Genomic DNA, 19,374 nt, shown 5'->3' on the forward strand with positions numbered 1-19,374 from the left:
TTATATTTTCTAGGGGCGTCCCGTGAGATTACGCCGAACGTCCGTTTACGTTGAACGTTTTATGGTAAGGTGTGGCTTCCCTTACTCATCCACTTCAGTGTTTCTTGCAGAACATGTTACAAACACATTGGAGGGCAAATCAAAAGCGCGAGGACGTGTAAATAAATGCGTCAGTGATGAGGACAAAATGAAGCATTAAAACTCGGTTTTTGATCATATCATCAGCCAATGTGCGCATTAGGTTTAACGAATACGAGTCAACACATTTCGTTTGAATATGACCGTCACCGTTTCGAGGCGTAAGTTACTCATCACTCATTCGTGAAGTTGATGATTTAAGTTGTCGCTATAAAAACTTCAAGAGCAGACATCATTATAGGCTGCGCGAACAGACATCATTATAACGAAACAGCGATGCTTCGAGCAAAGCACACAGCTTGTACGCCCCATATCACTCATAAAGGCCATATTTCATCTTGAAAGGGCATTAATGTAGCGGTAGGACTCAGCGGCGCCGTCGTTCTATTTAAATGCCTCTATTACGCGAACGAAACATTCGTGAGTGAAGTTTTCATTAAGCTCTCATAAATTGCCTTCCCGTCGTTCTGTTGGCGAAAAGAAAATGTACTTTTTATTTCTGTAGCGTTACATTTATTCGCAGCAAATAGCTTTCGATTCCGAGTCTGGTGTTCGGATCGCTGTCCCACTAATTCTTTTTACTTTCTTTCCTAAGCAGAAAAGTTGAGAAACGATAATGAAAGAAAGCAACGAAAATGATTCAAGAAGAAATCAGTTAGCTAACACACTGACTTTCCTTGTCACGAAGGAGGGCAAATATCTCTACGCAAGACAACAGTCACTCCTCACACAGTAAGGCCCTTACGGCCACTGTGCGACGGCGATAGGAGGATACGTATCTAAGTTGCTTGAGACTACACTTCTACTGTATTCCAGTATACTGCCACCACGATGTGACAATGCAACAGAATAGACAAGTCATGTAAGAGCCACAGTACGGAATGCTGCTACAGTTTAACGGAAGTTCCAAACTACCTGCGCGGTTCGTGTGCCCTAAAACCTTAACCATGTGACCACATCTCACCAAAGGAGAAGACATTGTTGTGAAGAAGATGGTTGAGAAAATGCTAAATTACTTCGCAATTAGGAATTATTGCAGATCGATAGGCGCCTGCGAAAGCAGGTATTATTATTATTATTATTATTATTATTATTATTATTATTATTATTATTATTATTATTATTATTATTCGTAGTAGGAGTATTAGTAGTAGTGGTAGTAGTAGTAACCATCAGTATTAGCAAAATTAGGTTCGTGCTCAATGAACACAACTTCTCATACTGCAACAAAAACGATTACGATAATCTGCTCCGTCTCACACCGTAACACTGTAAGAACCTCTATTGCAAGTCGTACAACTAAAGAATTAACCCTAAAGCTCTCCGCAAAAGGAGCGGCGTTCTCGGGTGACGTAACAGCATAGAACACGTCACGTCTTCGACGGGTAAACGTGCAAGAAACCGTACCTCTCCCTCTCTCTCTCGTCCCGAAGCGCTGAGTCAGGTCGCCCGCCCCGAAGCGACTTACGATCGAGCGGCAGTGCCCAGTCGACTCACTAATGCAAGGCGACGGCAGGGCGGCAAAAGAAGCTTCGCACTTGCGAGCTCCGCTCGCTCTACTGTTGCGTGCAGCACGTCCTAATCCGCCAGGGGCCAGATTGCGCGCGCAAACACCTGCGCGACGCAGTCGCACGCTATAGGGCGCAGCAAAATACGGCACTCCAGACTGTTGCGCGAGGACTAACGCCTAGCGGGCGCGGAATTAAATCTCTGCAGGGCCCCTGAGAGGGTGAGAAGAAAGAGGGTGACGTAACAAAAGGCGTATAGTGTACAAAATGCCGCGCAAGCCTAGGGAGTAATCGACTCTCGGAAACGGACTCGGAGGAGAGCCGTGGAAGGCGGTGGTGCTCCGAAGGTCGTCGGAGCTATACGACAGCCGGTGCAGGAAACTATGGCGTGACAGAGTGCGTGCGCCACGTCGTCGCAGCCCTGTCGCGTGATGTTGGTCCTCGCCACGCTTTTGTCTCGCTCCCAACGAGAGGCGCGAGACGCGTCGACGGCAAGCCGGAGTGCGTGCCAAGACACCGCGCGAGAGAGCTGTCTCAGCGCGCGGGAAACCGTTGGGAGTAATTTTAGCCGAGCGGTGGATGATCCGCGAGGGCTTCTCGCACCGGGAGCCGTTTCTGCTCGTCCTCCTCCACGGCGGCCGCTGGATGCCGGCCTTCTTACGCACGGGTGAGCGAGCGCGGTGTTTACAAACACGGTGAAAGAAGAAGACGAAGAAGAAGAAAGAAACAAGAATCGTGGGCTCATGATAAATGAACTCTTGGCACTAGGGCCCAGCGCAGTGCCTTGGAGCGCGAGAGCTCGTTACGGTCTCCTCGCTCACAGAGTATTAAGACGTCGGGCGCCTGAGATGCCAACTTATTTCTGTGTGCCAAAGCACAAAGAATTTAAGAACTACAAACACTTCTGGCGCCTGTCTCATTCAGACATTGCAGAAAAAAGGACGTGATAGCAGTTTCAGTTGAAGCTAATAAAAGCGCGTATATGAGTGAATATGAACAGGCGTAAGAGTGAGGGAAACAAAAAATTTCTAGATACTGTGTTTGGTGATGCTTTGTATTGCGCTGTTAGTAGTGTAACGCTGTTGAAAATACTCAGTCGTCATAAAACAGCGTACAAGAAAACGGGAAAAGCCGACAGCCCCGCGCTCTCACCGTAAACAATTAACAACACGGCCGTTGCACCTTCTAAAACACTGTTTATAAGTTTTGACGGGGCACATCTTCAATTTGGCCACGTATAACCCAATGAATACTATACTGCACCGCACTCTTGGCAGCAGTAATAATTATCTCAACGCGAAGAAATCTTATTTACAATACAATTTCCTCTTCTCAATCACTTGACCTTTCCATAACTTGCCGCAAAATCTAGTCTTGAATCGCCGCGCAAAATTTATTCAGCCCCCAGAAGTGGCTCGCATTCACAAAACACACTTACGCGAATAGCGTTCGTGCCAGCCAATACTGATGTAGGACATATTATTAACGAAGGCGATCAGCCAATGAAAAAGAGCACTTACGAAGAAAAAGCTTTGCGAATTCGGCCCCAGATGTGCCCGGCGCTGTGGTGTTAGCTGAGGCTGCAATTTTACGCCGTTATAAGGCTGCCAGACTCATAACAAACAGCGGCTCGCTATTCAACGTTTGAGCTAAATTCGTACTATTGCATGAAGCTTCTGGTCAGTGTTTCTCTCCGACTTTAAATACCGCAGAGTTGCCTGTGGAAGAGCCGCTATCTTCATGAAGAACACACAGGCGTCCCTGCAGTGTGGTGTTTAGCCATAATGACAAAACACAGCAACTGCGTTTCTGTTAGTTGCATCATGTTCGAGTACGTGTGGCCGGAAAACATTACGAACAAGTAATCATCCGTTTCCGCGGTAATTACCTCAAGCATTTCCAACTACGCAAGGACATCCAGTCAATGTCAAGAACCAAGACGTCGAAACCAGAGAAATATGGTGGTGCTATTCTGACTTGCTTTTTGACACTCGTGTTTTCGGGCGGCATTGGGAAGCCCTGCCACACATGATGCTTTGTTTTCACTATTTTTCATCTTCGGCGCTGGTTTTAGATTTGTTGACGAATATATATTCTTTAATAAATCTGTAACTACGCGAGAATAATACGTAGATCCAAAAACCAAAGAGCTCTCTCTTTGCGGCTTCCAGGTTTATATACTTCATTGTGCGTTTCCTGATGCATCATTGCTTTGACATGACGCGTTTCAGGCTAGATATTGGACTTTGTTTTTTTTTTGTGTGTGTGTGTGTGTGTGTGTGTGTTTGACGATTGTATTTTTACATCTTAATCTATGATGAATGTTAATTACTACGTACTCTGTTGTCTGCTATGCCCCAGGCGCAGCTCTTGAAGCATTTCAGGATCTGGCTAACCTGAAATTTTCGCTGTCCTATACTGATTCAAAAACACCACTACACCTATGCATTCCCACTATATTTTCGCTGTTTTCTCCGTGTTCAAAATGGAGTCACAACGAACGAAGCACACGAGCTTAAAAGCATAGCTAAATGACCCCAGTTGGAACTGACTAAACACCAACATCTTTATGAATGGTCTGAGTGTTACGGCGACAAAGTTGTAATGCAGCCAAGGCGTAGTGCGCATACCGGAAGCGCTCTTGCAATGTTAGCATCACATCTATTTGAAAACGAGGAGCAGCTGCTGGAACCACGGCACATCGATACAGTCCGTTACGATGCAAAGGACAGTATTGTTTGCGTTGCTCAGCGACTCAAGGGCAACTGATTTTGTCGGACTGCGTCTTGCGCGACCCGCATAAATGTTTCCTGTGCAAGCATTCAAGTCGGATCTTCCCGGAGTGAACCTAGGAAATTTTCCTTCTCACTTTGTACATCACACAACCCTTGCTGCTGCACAGATCGATTGATACCCCAAGCACTGTTGCCGGGCTCGAACATCCTGCGTTTCAAGACGCGCGTCCGCAAGAGCAACACAATACGCGCACCGACGCACTCTCGCGTGGTCGGCAGTGCCCCAAACCGGAGTATACTGCGCGCTAACGAGTAGCAAGCGCAGCCCCGATGAACGCGTACGTAGGGTATTTGCTCCTAATCTTCTTGCTTCACCTCTTCGTTGGCACAGTTGGCACCGAGCGTGGTCAAAGCCGCGGAAAGCAGCGAGAGACGCACTAATGAGGCGCCCTGGCCCTCGCCACGTGGAGCACCCAGCCGGGCCCCGTTCGAGTGGCTAACGTTTCTCGTGCGTCGAAGCCCAGGCCGACTCAAGCTAATCCAACGTATACCGTGTTAGCGCCCAACGCCCCACTATGCTTCGCCGCTGCGACACGGGTCATTGCAGAGCGAAGAAAGTGCCACAACATCCACGAATGTAGGCCACTACGGGCTCGTATAAATAAGCGCTTCGTGTATTCGCGATGCGGCTGCTCTGTAACTACATGGCGAGCAATGACTGTGCGTCCAAGCGACGCGCTGAAGCCGTGAGGAGGAAAATGGCAAAGTTTCCGCTTTGTTTCCTGCGAGAGCACTGCCAAAGCACGAATTCAAGGTTGATGTTGCGCGAAGAGCAGCGCCAGTAGTTGCAAAAGAATAAATGATTCGCGTTTGAGTTGTTTGTTTTGCCTCTCTACTGTACGTGATTCATGTAACCCCTTGTGTGTTTCCCTCCCTGTTATCCTACTTCTACGTGCGTTGTAGCCACGTGGACACCCTCTAGTCAACCAGACTTACTTCTATTTCTCTCTCTTTTCACGAAGTTAGCGCTGCCGACAGGCTGGGATGAGAAGAAAGCTATTCAAGTATGGCAGCTCCAGTAACCGGCGGGATGGAGAAAACCGTTGTGGGGTGTCGTGGTATGATTTTAAATGACTCCTCTTTCTTTCACTGTGTCTCAGCCCATTGAAGGTCAAGTTTCCTTATATGTATATGTATATTTTAGCCTAAGACAACACGAGTGTAGTTTACAAAACGTGATTAATTTTCCATAACCCGCCCCAACAGAAGTATTTCACGTTAAAACGAAACAGCATCAAGGTTAACCTGGTAGCGGCGTTGCCGTTATTTCGAATTCAGTGCATCGGTGACAAGAAATTAATTGGATAATGCATTTTGATTTGGAATTATGACATTTAAGAAACATAAAACAAATGTGTAGGCCATCTTCAGGCTGTGAACCAGAAACATCATTACAAACACACATTCCCCACGGCGTGCTGAGTATCCTTCTTGGCCTAAAGAAACGCTTCTGTTTCGTTTGCCATGACTGCGAACTGTTCTCGAAACCGAAGCCAGGGTCACCGCTGCAGGTTTACAAGGTGCGTTGAGGAACAATGGTGAGGTCGTTTTCGCACGTATGGCAGCATACTTGAAATAAATGAAGCAGATTTCATGCGCCTTGGGAACGACATGCGAATCTATTTGCCGTTAGCTGGCTATCTATTTGCAATACGCGAAGGATTACCAGGTAGACCAACCTGCCCGGGTAAGAGGAGCAGCTGTGTGTGTGACCCGAGCGTGCGTGTGCGACGGCAGCAGCAACACGACGGCGTCGACGAGCACGTGACGGCGACGGCATGATTTCTACTCCGGTCGTTCGAAGCGAGGCTTTGTTGGGTTCGACATATGTACTGGACGAGGTTAAGCCAGAGAAACACGGATTGTGACGTCATCAGCGACTATACTTGTCATATTTGCAAGCGCCCAAATTCGAGCAGGTTTATAAAGTAGCATAATGACGGAGAAAAATTAGCTCAAGAAAGACGGGAACTAGGAATAAAGTTTATTTCCTTTTTTTTTCGTCTTTGTGCCGCTGATTATCCGTCGTTATACTTGTCATAGAATCGTATAAGTACCTGAGGTTATGTCACGTATTCTACATTAAACCGACGATATCATTTTTCCTCCGCCGAAGAAAAGCTAAAGTGTGATCAACCGGGGTCCACAAGGAAGCCGGTACAACGTAGAGTAGTTTCTACGTGTTATGACTTCAGTAGACAACATGCTGTTTGTCATGCACAAGAGAATGCGAGAACTATGCAGGTAAGCTAGTCGGAGGTCAGTTCCAACGCGATGCTGGGGTTGCTAATTTTCCCATAACGAGCTTACCCTGCCAGAGAAGAAGCGCCACAAAAGGAAGAACGAGTTGCCCCACCGCGGGGGCAGCAGAGACGACGCTTTGAGCCATGGGTACGAGGCTCATCCAGACGCTCCTTGCCAAACATATGACTCTTTTCTCTTTTTCCTATTGAATGATGTAAACAGGTTTTGTACAAGTTCCAGAAATCCTGCTGGCTCCAACTTCGGAGCTTATGATTTCTTCAACCCGAAGCCTCCACCACGTTACCATATGGAGCCGGGTACGCGATATAACCTAGCGCCGCAGAAGTAGTTTCTGCGTAGCGTTAACTGCCACGAAGAAAGCGCTGGGGAATGACGGCGAATTCTGAAGGCGGAACAGTATAGCACAGCATCTGAAAGTGCGAGCTTCGCGACAAAAGAACATGGCAAACTGGCAGGTGACGCCTGCTCCAAACTTCTCAAATTGCTAGTGGGCTTTGGCAGCCGAGTAATTTGCATTAAAACTTGGCCTATAGGGGTTAGAGCATTGGGCTTTTGTGCTCGAAGGAAGGAGTTTGAAGATCTATTTTTTTCTATAACAGAAGTATGAACCAATGTGAGACAAGAAATTCTCGACCTACAGGACTCTTCCAGTAATGGAGCAAAGCATACCTCACGATAACAATATTTAAACCTACACTCTAAATTTGACCACTATTGTTGCTTGGTACTGTTAGATACGGGACCTTTTCCTGAGCCTCCTTCGAGTTCACCAGACAACATCGAATCGCGCCACAGCTAATTAAGGAGCGCAGAAGCACATCCACCCCGTTCCTGAGGTGCGGCACGTGCAGACGAGTTGGCGTCCCCCACCTCGTGCGCCGCAGGTGGAGTTATTCACTGCTTGACTCTTCCGGAAAGTGTAGCGGGAGCGTGGTACGGTTCTAGGTAACGCAGGTCCCGAGCAAAGCTGTTTTGCAGCACTGAAACGTCGCCCCCTTCCGCCTATTGTGACGTCGCTTGCAAGCCAGCAAAGCAATACCGCAGAGAGAAAATAAGCCCTCGGACAATTGGAGCCCAAGGAGCGACCCTCTGCGCCGGGTGTGACACAATCGCACGGGCGCATACCATTAGCCGAAAATGGCGATACCTGAGCGGGCTCGCCGATTGGACGAAAATGGCGTCACCTGAGTGGGCTCGCCAATTGGCCGAACATGACGTGACTTCGAGACATCGAAGGGCTTAAAAGCCAGGGACCGGGAGCAGCAAGAGAGCATTCGTTCATTCATCTCTTTCGAGCTTCTTGCCAGGGCCGCAGCGTCCGAGTTGCTGCCGGCCCGTAATGACTTTACGACCTAATTTCTTTGTACTCTCACTGTAAATAATGTAAATAAACCTCCACTTTTCATCCCAAAGTCCGCCTCAACCTCGGCCAACTACCGCACCCAACGGCAAGGTACAAAAATCCGGGGGACAGCAATCGGGATTGTCCTCTAGATCCAACAACTGGTTGACAGCGGTGGGATCGTCTCCAAATGCAACAGTACGTGAACGTTTCAAAGCTATGGCAAAAGGAAATGTGGCAATAAAGTCGCTGCAAACCGACAATATGGAGATTCAGCATGCACGAGTATCATAGCCATTGCGGTTATTTGAGCACACTCAGATGTACTGCCAACAAGATGCCCATAGCTTCCTTTAATTTTTGTATTTTTTGTCTGCCATGAGATCTTTCATAATGTAACCTATGGATTCTACAGTCCACAACTCTAGCAACTGTGCTATCGACGGGACAACTTACGAATTTATATATCATGTTCTATGAGTTAAACCCCTCGTGAATGTTCTAAAAAAGGTTTAAGGCGGAATAGAAGTATATAACCCAGCAAAATTACCGAGGCGAATGTCGTACATCTGTTATTCGGTGCCCGCTACCATTTCAAATATGCCACGATAGCTTCTTAAATTAAGAGTTCATTTCTACAAGGAAACATTGTAAAGAAGACCTAAGGGCATCTGATTCAACAATACAGATGCATGAGCAGAAATGTATATGGCTAGTCGGAAAAATGGCCAAGAATTGTCCGGGATTACCGGGGCCGGATCTATTGTGAGGGACGAGTAAACGACTGCTAAAGGAAGGTGAGCTCCAGTAATCTCCGTATAAACTCCGTTGCCTTCAAAGAAGCTAAGCGGCATCGAAATACGTTTCGCAGTGGGAGCACTGAAAACGGCAGCACGCATTCGGCAATCGAATAGAATAGGTGGGCACGAGTGATGGCGGTAATAGAACCGGAGATCAGACAGGCTGGCCGTCGCATCGGTAAGTGACGCTATCTTTATCCGCATGGTGTAAATGTCGGCCATGCACATTTTCATCCTACTACACCCTTGTTTTCCCCGGCCAGTCTTTCCTGTCAGTCCCTCTATACTTAAAGCAAGTGCCTGGCATTCATTTTTATTGCCGCCTTTATTACCCGCTCGTCCGTATGCAGAGGGCATCAGAAGCTATACGGCTTTAGGCACCAAATGGTTGCTATTTCGCGCGCCACAGTGACGCGCTTATAGCAGCACACGTCCAGCGAGCCCGCGGTTGGGGCTAATAAGAAGCTCTGTTAACGATATGCTTATTGCGTCACTAGGGCCTCGCTCGCCGCACCATACTGCGCGTCATCAGCGGGCGCCACGCCGAATCGCAAATAGCATGCAAGGAAGGAGTGCTGCCAGTTTCGTAGGTTCGGGGAGGAAAAGCTAGCACTTACGGAGGACATGCGGCGCTTACCGACAAGGTAAAACCCACCGAGCGCGTCATACCGGCATGTTTGCTTTAGGACGCCTCTCATAGAGGCATTACGCGAGACACATACCTCGAATGCCGGAGAGAAACTGTGTATACACTGTGGGATGAGTGTTCTTTGAGCTCTTAATGTCTTGCTTTTCGTGAGACTATATAAAGCTTCTGGCAGGAGCTGACGGTGAGCAGCACATTAGGGCACCGACTTGTGCAGTGGAATGCGGTTCGACAAATGCTTAGTGTCTATGTATGTATCTATCCTGTGGATTTTGTTTTTGTCAAAATATGCAACGTACGTAACTGTAACAACGCCGTCCTGTATTTGGATATAACAGTAATAAATCTCAGCCCATGGTCGCTTTTATGACCTTGGAAAATACAGCTCATTACTGTACGGTACGCTGTATTGCATCGACCGCATTACTGATATCGTATTGGTGAAGCCATTTGATATGATGCCTAACGTGGATATCTAATAACAAGGTGTTATACTGCGTGCTGCCATTTTAAATTTAGCCTGCAATGACTACTTGAATATCTAAGAGGTACTTAAGAGTTGAGGACCGTGCGCGCTGGTAGGACTACGTCCGGTGAATACTTTGCATCAAGATTCGATTGATAACGGGACTGAAGCATTCATCTTCTTGAGTATAAGCGCTTGCGGACCAAAGCAATGGGTAGAGAAACTGACACCCTTTTTCTCGTCTTCATTGCTTAGGTTATAATCACACGGTGGGATATTTACTTCTTATTAATGAAGTGATTACCTATCTATTCTTAGTGACGCAATTCTTTTAAGTATACGTTTGTTAGGATAGTGCCTTTCTCTAGCTTCATATTAAGCACAATGCAGGCAAGCATACGTGAACCCTATACAGTTTTGTTCTGAAGAAAATGTAGTCAAGAGTTCGACGAAAGCTCGTCTGGTCAGGTAACATAATGAAATAATTGTGGACACTGACCAAGTCAAGTTGAAAATAACATATATAAGTTTCAAGACCCTTGATCACAGTAAAAGCGGGCAAGAGCCCCAAATCATTTTTATGCCAAAATGTGAAGCAGAGAACAGGTGTAGTTGGCAGGCAGATTGCCATCAGTCTTACTGACGCCGTTGTCTGTAATTTGAATAAATAAAGATACTAACAAGAGTCGCGTCATCGGATACTTTTCCTTAGCTATTATAGCAGCGTTTTCCCAATCGATGCGGTGACTGCGACTATCGGCGTGTTCGGCAAGGGCGTTCGAGGCTTTTTTCATGTCAGAGACGTCCCTTTGGTGCTCTTTTAATCTTCTCGTGAATTTGCCGGTTCGAGAAAATGAGAAAATGAAGGATTTGCTCTAATACAAAGATACCTACGTCGCGATCCAAAAAGACCCCACGGTAAACCTGCGAACAAAACTGCAAAAGCTCCTCTCGAAGGTTTTTAAATTTGTACCACCGCAGCAAAAACACCTCTACCATCGCCTCTTATGTACTAACGGGTCCGCACCTGCAATATACGAATTACGGGAAGTTCATAAGCGAGGCGTTCCACAACGGCCTATTGTCCACTTCACAAGGTCACCGCTGCACCGGTTGTCAGGTTACCTACACCAAGTGCTGGGGCCGCTCGCCGGCAAGACAGCGACGCACATTTCGTATTCTTCAGCCTTCCGTGCGCTACAATTCCCTGGATGAAGACGACGTTATGGTGTCATTTGACGTAAAGTAGCTCTTTACTTCAGTGCCTGTTGACCTGGCCGTATCTACGTGCAGAAATGTCCTGCTGGCTGACGACACGCTCACTCAGCGCGCTCCTTTGGAAGTACTGGAAATTTGCGAGCTTTTAGACTTTTGTTTGAGCAACACCTACTTCACTTACAACAAACAGTTTTACAGGCAGATTAGCGGAACTGCCATGGGTGCTTCCATTTCCCTTACTACCGCCAACTTGGTCATGGAGGTCATTGAACAGAAGGCCCTCGGTGAATTCGCTCCCGCGCCAAAGGTTTTCATCCGCTACGTAGACGACTGCTTCTGTATTGTGCGAAGGCAGGACGCTTCACGCCACCTGCGTCTTCTCAACTCAGCAGAAGCAGCCAGAATACGACTGTGACAATAGCCTCTCCTTCCTTGACGTCCTCGAGCGGCGAATGGGACGAGACTCTCATTTGCCGTGCAGAGGAAGGCGACTCCTACCGGCCGGTACTTAAACTTCAATTCATGTCACCCGGCTTGCCACATGCAATCCGTCGTCTCATCTCTCATGACACGGGCCGCACGCATCTGCTCAAGTGACGACGAAATGCAGAACGAGCTGAAGACAATTTGTCACGAATTATCCAGGAACGGGTACCTCAAGAAGTTTATTAACAAAATGGAAGCTCATGTGCTCCATCCCAAGCCGTCTCGACGCATTTCGTTCACGAAAGGCGCTGGTATCGCATATGTGCCTGGAGTCAGCGAAGCTCTTAGCCGCGTATTCTCAAGATACGCATGACATCCAACAAGCTGAGAAATAAACTTCTTAACGTAAAGGATCGGCTTGAAAGCAAGAATTACGCCGGTGTCATCTACAAGTTGCCGTGCGCAGACTGCAGCTGCAGTTACATCGGCGAAACCGGCATATTCACGAGAAGATTTCAAGAGCACCAAAGGGACGTCTCCAACAAGAAACAAGCCTCGAATGCCCTTGCCGAACACGGCGATAATCGGAGTCACCACATCGATTGGGAAAACGCTGCTATAAAAGCTAATGAAAGGAATCCGATGACGCGACCCTTGTCAGAATCTTTATTTATTCAAACTAGCGACAACAGTATCAACAAGACTGATTGAAATCTGCTTGCCAACTACACCCGTTCTCTACGTCCCATTTTGGCATAAAAACGACTTGCAGCTCCTGCCCGCTTTTAGTGTGATCGAAGAAACCGTACAGGTCCCGAAATGTCTCTGTGTTAGTTTCACCTTGACTTGGTCAGTGACTGCAATTTCTTCATCAGTTTTGTTCTGAATATCTGCAAATTGAACGTACTCAAACAGATATTCTGAATATCTTAATTGAGAAGCCGGCGATCTAAACCAGTCATCCAGATTGGTTCTGTTTTAACGCACTAGTGCGTGTAATGAATACCAAAAGCGCAAAATCTTACCCTTCACTTTGCGCGGCAGTGAATAGAACAGATCCCAAACGCGTGGGTCACGGCGTGCCTAATCATTACGCTCGTCAAATGGAAAAGGTTTGTCCCTTCGGGTGTGTGCGACGGGATTATGCGCGGAATATGCAAACCTTACTCCCCTCTGCCCTACGTTCATCCCTTCTACGCCAAGGAGTGGTTTCCCTTTCATGAACCTCTGTGTAGGTTGGCCCGACGTGTCCTGACCAGGCCCTCTACCAGGGAGCTGCGGAGAATTAGGTTGCCCGAATGTTGGAGGGTATAAGAAAGCCAGCGAACCGCCACGTGTAGTATCTTCTGTGACCTTACGTGCAGATGCAAGCAGGCTGGACGTTTTAGTGTATTTTTTCTTGGAGCGCACTGCTGACCCGTAACGATGTATTGAACTTCTGTTACTTGCCTTTACATCGGCTCGTCTTCCGTGCTGAACCCTCTTCGATGGTCAACGATGTTCGAGCTTCCACCAGATGCTGTTGAAGGCCACGAAACCCCGACTCCGTAACAAAAGGAACGCCGCATGCACTGGTGCGAGATCAAACAACACGTGCTAAAACAGCTCCACGATGTCATTTTGCGTCAGCTGAAAGCTTTACATGGCCGTGGCCTTTCATAAAAAAATAGAAGTGCAGTACATGTTTCTAACCACTCATGCGTGAGGCTAGCCATTAAAAAAGTTGAACTTATGTAAAGTACACTAATGTGGAAGAACGAAGGTTTTCTCTAAGTCCTCAGTTAATTAGATTGATATATTTTTTAATTGTTTACGCCACTGCCTGTTTATGTTCACTGTAGGTGAAAGGCATCTCTCAGCGATCCCTAATTACCGCTATCTTGGTGCAGCTGAGCTCATCTTCAGCCGGCAGATTTCCTCATTTCATTACTCCACCTAATTCTATGCGAGATATGAATTCCAGATAAAGCAGGTATGAACCGTTCAAGTTTACTTTTGACTAATGCAGGAAGTATGCTAACAGCGAAAGCCCGCGGCACTCTGTAGAACGACCAATTGTAATCTGCATCTTTCATTTGGATAGTGGCAGATAAAAGTCCATCAATATAAAAGACATAGACGTCGGTCTGAGGCACATTCCTCTAGCCAGCTCTACTCTGCGCTGGGTAAAGTGGAAGAGAGACGTGATCGGTGACAATGACTTCTCTGCTGACGTTTTGTGGTCTTTAGCGTTCATAAAAACGTGCAGTTTATCTTTATCGAACGGACGCCCCGACAGAAATTCAACTTGTATTAACGCTTCAGGCCTTGAATATGCTAAGTAAATCTGGTGAACTAGGTAGGCAGTTCAACGATATCAGATTCTTTCAGTGCTATTTTTAATAAGAGATATAAAACTATTGCTGTATTTCGATTCTTCACACATTATCCACGAGAACTGACTGATTCATAAAGGAACATCATGGAAAATATACGGAAAACAGGGAACTATTGGACGGCGCCTGCCCTATCTTTCAGTGCTATTTTTAATAAGATATGTAAAACTACTGCTGTATTTCAATTCGTCACACAAAATCCACGAGAACTGACTGATTCATAAGGGAACATCATGGAAAATATATGGAAAACAGGGAACTATTGGACGGTGCCTGCACTCATTGAGCTACAGCAAAATTAATGGCGATCTCCCTTCACCGCTTTGCTACGTTCCAGCGTAATATCCTCTGTAGCGTGTATGAGAGCTCGAAATCGCATAATTTCTGGATTAAAATCGCATAACATCTGGATTACTCGTGATGACTCGTGTTTACTCTTATCGCCCAGTTTTAAAGAGAAACTTTCTTTCCCAACCCTCGGGGACTTTCCTGGCGGTTGCAGTAGGCCGGATGTTTGCTGCTGCTGCGGCTGCTGTCTTAGCGAAATTGCTTGCACTAAGGACACCGCTACAGTCTTTGCTACCCTTATAGGTGTCCAAGCTGCTGGCCGTGTCTTCTACAATATCACTCAGTGATAAAAGCGGTACACCCGAATGTCATCATCCCAGACAAATATGGGTCATCAAGAACACAATTCCTTTAATAAAACACAAAAATGCCTTTCTATCTTTTATGTGCCGACTTTTCTAACCCTTATCCCACAATCGCGTGTATCGACTTTTATCGTGCCAACGCCAATCACCTCTTTGAGCTCATCCTGGCGTGTTGGCGATGATTATGGCTGCCATAGTATGGCGCATACCCAAAACGGAGACTGGTCAAGATGCGGGCGGTAAACTTAAAGTGAATAAGACGCAATTAAGAAACAGGAGGTAACTTAATTGTTCACACACGATGCGCGCGCGCCACTTGAGACTACGCCAAGAACTCAGGAAACCAAATGGTTCAAGTTTATATCATTTCATTAACGGCTTCACGAAAGCTAGGCTTCGCAAAGATTCCAGAATGTCCGTTCAATCTGCCTAACATTTTTTTTTTCCTTGCGCATACTATCGTCCAGTGGAGAAAGTGCGGTCGCGCGTTCTTTCAATCTTTTTCACGTGGTTAACACGATGAAAACATGATAACAGTTTACTCAATCCGTTAACTATAACGCAAACGGCAGTTCTGTGTAGGAATTATGCGCTTTACTAAGTCATAAGCTTCATTTGCTTAAGAACACACGCACGACCGCTGTCGCCGCAGACATGTCCGAGTAGGGTGGAAGATGTGGGAACGCGAATGGCTCCCAGTGACGACACTACGTCTGCTTCTACTGCTGCGACCCCGACAGCAATGTACGTTACGGTTACCAATCCCCGCGATCCTGGCATATTCTCCGACCAAGATAATGTCGACGTTGAGGACTGGCTCAGCCTGTATGATCGTGTTCGCCGAACCAACCGCTGTGACCCTACCATTAAGCTAGAGAATGTCCTATTCTACTTGGGCGGAACTCCTCGTGTCTGGTTCCGCACACACGAGGACGAGATTTCTAGATGGGATGCTTTCAAGGAGAAGCTCGGCGACTCCTTTGGAAATCCCACGGCAGCTACCTGCTAGAAAAGAGCCTGCTACCCGAGTTCAGTCTTCTACTGAATTGTATGTCTCGTACATTCAGGACGTACTCGTTCTTTGCCGGACAGTCGACGAGAAAATGGCAGAAGTTAAGAAAGTCGGCCACGCGCTCAAAGGGATGGCGGACGACGCGTTCAACTTATTTTTCTTCAACAATGTGTCCACCATCGACGTCAAGGAATGTCAAGGAATGCCGCTGCTTTGAACTCGCCAAAAGCCGCTGCGTCATTCTGCATTTCTCCCGGCTCCCTAACACGGCTGCGACGTCGTCTTGTGTCGACTTTACTGCTTCGCCACCCTTACATGTGCACGTCGTATATATATATATATATATATATATATATATATATATAGTCAGTCTGAATACTGGAAGGTAGTCCCTCCCCGTGATATACCATCGTATATTTTGCCTAAACATTTAAATAATCTGAGTAAATTTGGAAATGATTTAGGCCGTACTACAGTTCGCGAACTGCGTCACGTGATATGTTGTGTCCTTGAACAATTTTAATATTGATTTCCTTGTAACGCATTAAATCGAATCAATTTTGCGTTTGTCTTTTGTTAGATTTCTGTATGTTTCATGTATGCTCCTGTACTGCCTTGTAGAGGGGACCGTAGGCTCTAGTCAAGCTGTTCAGCAGCTTTTACCCACGGGCCCTCCATCGTTTTGATGGAAATAAAGCTTATTATATATTTCCCTCAAAGGTGACAACTCCAAAATGCTCCTGATAAGTCGCTGACAGCAGCATACGAAAAGCCTGCCAAGAGCGAAGGTCGTTCTTCAGGAGTGCAGGTTCGCCCTCTACTACGGCCCTTATTGCTCCCCCGGGAATATCAGCGACGTTTTCTTTTGTTTTTCTTTTTTTGAAGCTAGAGCATTGGAAGGCGCGACAAAGTTATAATGTAGTATGACTGACTCAGCACCAACGCCGCAGGTGCGAGAAAGTCTGTCCGGCGTACTTTAGACACAGCAATCACCAAATGGGGCGTCCGTGTTCCCTGCTTCACCGGCTTTATCGCGCCGGCAGCCAGCGTCGGAGCGTAAACAAACTAGACCCCACTCCCCGATGCCGGCACGCCTATAGGGGACAAACGCATACAGCACGAGCACAGAAACTTCTCCTCAATGCGTAGGCAAAGTCAGGTATTCAACGACCAAAAGCCCCCAGGTTTTCCTCTCTCTCGCACCCGCTCTCACTCGCGCCTGTGCAGAAACTTCGCGGCGCCCTGGGAAGTGCCACGCCCCGCTGCACTTGCTGGATATTGCAAAAATGCCACCCGGAAGCTGCTCTCGCACTCGCAAAGCAGCTTCCGCGAAGAGTACGATATACTGTTCCTACTATAATAGCGGCATGCCAATGCAGGCCCAGCCAGACTGGCTCACGGCAACTGCTGCGCCTTGCGTTTATATACCCGCGTACCATGACACCGCAGTTCACCGCAGCTCGCTCAGACGCGCAGGTCAAGCAGCCTCTTTCCGACCATCTGCCCGGTAGTGCGCGGAGCGAAAGTTTGTTTTCCCTGCGCGGCCTGGAGTCGGAAGACGTATGTGTACACAAAAGGGGTAGGCGATGACGCCTCCACGAGAGACTGCGCTATACGCAGAACATGAGCACGCGCGCGTGTTATTTTTGTATGCGTCACTTTGCTATAGCGGCAGTTATCTTTATTTTTGCCTTGTTGACGGAAATGTTTACCTCGGCGTCGTATACGACGCTGCTTGCTGCAAAGTATAGTGGATCAGTCGCGCTCATCGCGCAGAAGGTTTGCGCATGCACCTCTCGAGCTAAGCGAAAGCTAACATCGTAATTCGCGGAATACCCGCACGTGCGCGAGCTCCAGCAACCAAGAACGCGAGGAAGCGGTATTGCAAAAGCTGGCTATTTTTTTGTCATCGTCATTGTGATTCTTCTCAACATGAGTCTCAAATTACATTTTGTGCTGTTCAACAATCATTGCACTCTCTAAACACATTGCGCTAGACCGTCTAAGCAGGTTCGTTGATATAATGCAAATAAATCGTAATGCCAGTTCTATCTCCTCGCAGGAAGTAGATATATATATATATATATATATTTTTTTTGCCAGGGACCCGGAGCAATATCTCTAAGACTTTCCGTTTGTAACATCTGCGACGTTGTAAGGCGTCCTTCGCGAATAACATTGCGACAAATCCAACGCGCCTCGTCAGAATCTACACACACGAAGCTTCCTTTAAACGCACTAGAAAAAGTGCTGAAACCTGTGTTAGTTTCGGCTTTACTGCGATGCCAGTGCGAAATCATGTCGAAGGCCCTCACCCAAACTACGTGATCTACGTTACAAAACTGTCCAAACGCAGACCCCTTTTCGCTACTGCTCGGGTGGCCCGCATGTGCTGGCGCTCGCCCGTGCTGCACGAAATGTGGCACGTGCGGCGATAATCTCAAATAGCTACGGTTGGCGCCTGCACCAAGGACATGCACGTGTGACTGTGGCCTGCAGGTTAGTGCAACGGGCTGCTGTGCTTGCCTGCTGCGGTCGTGGTATACATAGGAAACGCGCCAGGGTACGAACTGCTCTTTGAATGTGAACCTTAGCTTCAGTCGAACGCTGTGTGAGAGCGGAAAGCGAAATGTTTAGGATTCCGCCGTTTCACTCACTACTGCTTACATGACAGTTAAGCTTGTCACATTCGCCGGTGACAAAGAGGCGTCAAACGGACAACTTAACGTCAAGTCTTAGTCCTCTTTCACCTTCGGCAACAAGACCTAGCTGAGTAATGAAGAAAATAAAATGACAGAATACAAGTGTAAGCAGCGCCCGTTGCTTTGAGTGATATTTCAAGCAGGCATTTTCGGTCCATGTCTCTGTCATTTGGATGGCATTGCGAGAATGCCCTGCTCTTTGATACTGTGCTCTTCAACAGCTAGAACTATTGTCCGATTTGTTTTAATTACGTGAATGGCTTTCGCTTCGGCGTCAGGTGCTTCGGCAGCGCTTGTTAAATTCAAGACCTTTATGATGAGCTTACAATATTGCAATAGCGATAGATTGAGACAAAAAGCAATCAGGAACAAGAACAGGACACATAAAATATGTGATTAAATGCGAAAGAAACAAGGAATAACCAGGGCAAAATGGAAAATCAGATGAGGAACTCATCCAAAGTGATCAAAGCATGAAATACAGATTTGATAAGATCATGAAAGAAAGTGGCACTGAAAGCGGTGCCTCTTAGATAGCGCATAGCATTACTGCCGAAATTGTACGAGTATGCGAGCTTTACTAATGATGACCTTCTAGGTCGGAGGAGATACGAAGTGTCCGCGCATAATTCTTTTTCGAACGCCATGCTCGCGAAACTAAATGCTACCGCCACGCCAAGATTACGTCGCTTTACTAAACCTTATTTGCCATGTGGCCCGTGGAGGCGCGTTCGCCAAGTTTGCCGCAAGTTCAGATTTGTCCGGTGTACTTTATATATGTGACGCCATGATTAATTGCGCTAATTCTTCCTCAGAGTGGCCTTCTATATGAGACGTACTTTGGCCACGGAGAAAATACGTCAAGTGAGGGGCATAAGATATGCAAGCAGGAAAAAATAAAAGAAGCATTACAGAACCACTAATGAGGCGCGGAAATGTGCTGACAAGCCGCTATGAATAAGGCATAAACCTGCCTACACCGATTTCCACAGCAGAAGCTGCGTTGAATCGCGCTCTGTTCACAGCAA

General features: G+C 47.0%; 1 protein-coding gene across 4 annotated transcripts in view; it reads right to left on the reverse strand.

Moving 5' to 3' along the window:
- Positions 1-19,374, reverse strand: part of LOC142576102 (calcium/calmodulin-dependent protein kinase kinase 1) — a 254,529-nt gene that overhangs the window by 131,752 nt on the left and 103,403 nt on the right. The window contains exon 1 of one of the 4 annotated variants that reach the window (XM_075686049.1): positions 1,546-1,808. The exons of the other annotated variants lie outside the window; for them this stretch is intronic. The gene's annotated coding sequence lies outside the window, so the exon portion shown is untranslated. Of the gene's footprint in view, positions 1-1,545; positions 1,809-19,374 lie in introns of those variants that run through there. 4 annotated transcript variants of the gene reach the window in all.

Source organism: Dermacentor variabilis, chromosome 3 (genome assembly GCF_050947875.1).
Source record: "Dermacentor variabilis isolate Ectoservices chromosome 3, ASM5094787v1, whole genome shotgun sequence".
In the NCBI taxonomy this organism is placed as follows: domain Eukaryota; kingdom Metazoa; phylum Arthropoda; class Arachnida; order Ixodida; family Ixodidae; genus Dermacentor; species Dermacentor variabilis.